Genomic DNA, 2,005 nt, shown 5'->3' on the forward strand with positions numbered 1-2,005 from the left:
AGTACAGTATATTGATGTACAGATCACCAAGGACCAGACACGGACAACAAACATCCCCGTATATGCATGATTGAGAGGGCGTCTGACTGAGAACATCAACACCACCAACATGCTATGGAAGCAACACCATGCAGGACAAGTCACTGTAGAGAGTGTTTGGTCAGCAGAACATATCTCCCACACCTCCAGGACATCACACGGCGCTGCAGGACCAAGGTCAGGAGAATGAACCATCCCAGCCACCAGGACAACATCCTCTTCTCTCTGTCTAGACTCAACATAGCCTATGTAGTGAAGGCTTTTAATTAGCCCAAGTGTCCAATTGTGAAGAAATTCCCTTAAGCTGTTTCTGAGATAAGTGGTGGAGGTTGCTGTTGTCCTGACAACATTTAGTTTGGCACTCCACCTCCTCCACGTAGGCCTTCTCTTTATTATTGTCATCAGTGAATTGATAATTGACCAGCAGCTCTTCTGTGACTGAGGAACCAGCAGCTCTTCTGAGGAACCAGCAGCTCTTCTGTGGAACCAGCAGCTCTTCTGTGGAACCAGCAGCTCTTCTGAGTCTGAGGAACCAGCAGCTCTTCTGAGGAACCAGCAGCTCTTCTGAGGAACCAGCAGCTCTTCTGTGGAACCAGCAGCTCTTCTGAGGAACCAGCAGCTCTTCTGTGGAACCAGCAGCTCTTCTGAGTCTGAGGAACCAGCAGCTCTTCTGTGGAACCAGCAGCTCTTCTGTAGAACCAGCAGCTCTTCTGAGGAACCAGCAGCTCTTCTGAGGAACCAGCAGCTCTTCTGAGGAACCAGCAGCTCTTCTGAGGAACCAGCAGCTCTTCTGAGTCTGAGGAACCAGCAGCTCTTCTTTGGAACCAGCAGCTCTTCTGTGGAACCAGCAGCTCTTCTGAGTCTGAGGAACCAGCAGCTCTTCTTTGGAACCAGCAGCTCTTCTGAGGAACCAGCAGCTCTTCTGAGTCTGAGGAACCAGCAGCTCTTCTTTGGAACCAGCAGCTCTTCTGTGGAACCAGCAGCTCTTCTGTGGAACAAGTAGCTGTTCTGTGGAACCAGCAGCTCTTCTGTGGAACCAGCAGCTCTTCTGTGGAACAAGTAGCTGTTCTGCGGCTGGTGAAAAAGGCTGTTCGGGTCAGAACAGGCTGTTTGAAAGCCGGTCAGGAAAGGTTGCCGCGAGAAGCATGGGAGCAAAGAGAGACAAACAGAACCAGCCTATTCATTCTTTCATTTATTAACAGAGAAGCCCATGTTGCTGAAATGCCCCAGATACATTTAAGCATAGTTCCCAATTAGACCTGACAGCTGCTGCATTACCAACAATAAATATAGCAAAGGGCCGGCCCTCGAGCTAGGAAAGACCCCGGACAACGACCCGCATGCTTAATGATGAAAACAAGCATGCACGCACTCCCCTCTTTCACTCTCTCTCTCTCTCTCACCATCCCTCCCGTTAGTCTCTTCCTTGCTAGCACACAGTAGCCAACGAAGAATGATGCTAACAGATCTTGCTCAAATAATCTGTTAAAAGCATACTAAACGCATCAGATAGTGTGCATTTCAATTGGAATATGTTACAGTTAGAATAAATGTTAAAAGCCTCTATACAATTCTGTCCACGTTTACAGTGAAAGTTAGTAGTATTCTTTGCCCCTATTCAGCTATTTAGACACACAAATACTTTGGTTTAATGATAAACAGGTTACGGATAAGCTACCACTAATATGAATCTATTCACCCCAGAAAAACTTAGCTAACAAAGCCTTAAATATACCCCACTATCCCCATGTCATCAAAGATCCCATGCCTCAGAAAATAGATGAGAACTCAACTGATATCTATTATCACTTTTTCATTGGTTCAAGATGGTTTGTAAAATGTGAATGCGCACAAGTACATACTGTACTTTTTAACTCTTATGTGACACACCACTACGATCCTGAGACAACAACAGGCAAACTTAATTGTGGATTTGTAACTAATTTGGATGTTTAATAGTGCAGTG

Source organism: Borostomias antarcticus (assembly GCF_949987555.1).
Source record: "Borostomias antarcticus genome assembly, chromosome: 5".
In the NCBI taxonomy this organism is placed as follows: domain Eukaryota; kingdom Metazoa; phylum Chordata; class Actinopteri; order Stomiiformes; family Stomiidae; genus Borostomias; species Borostomias antarcticus.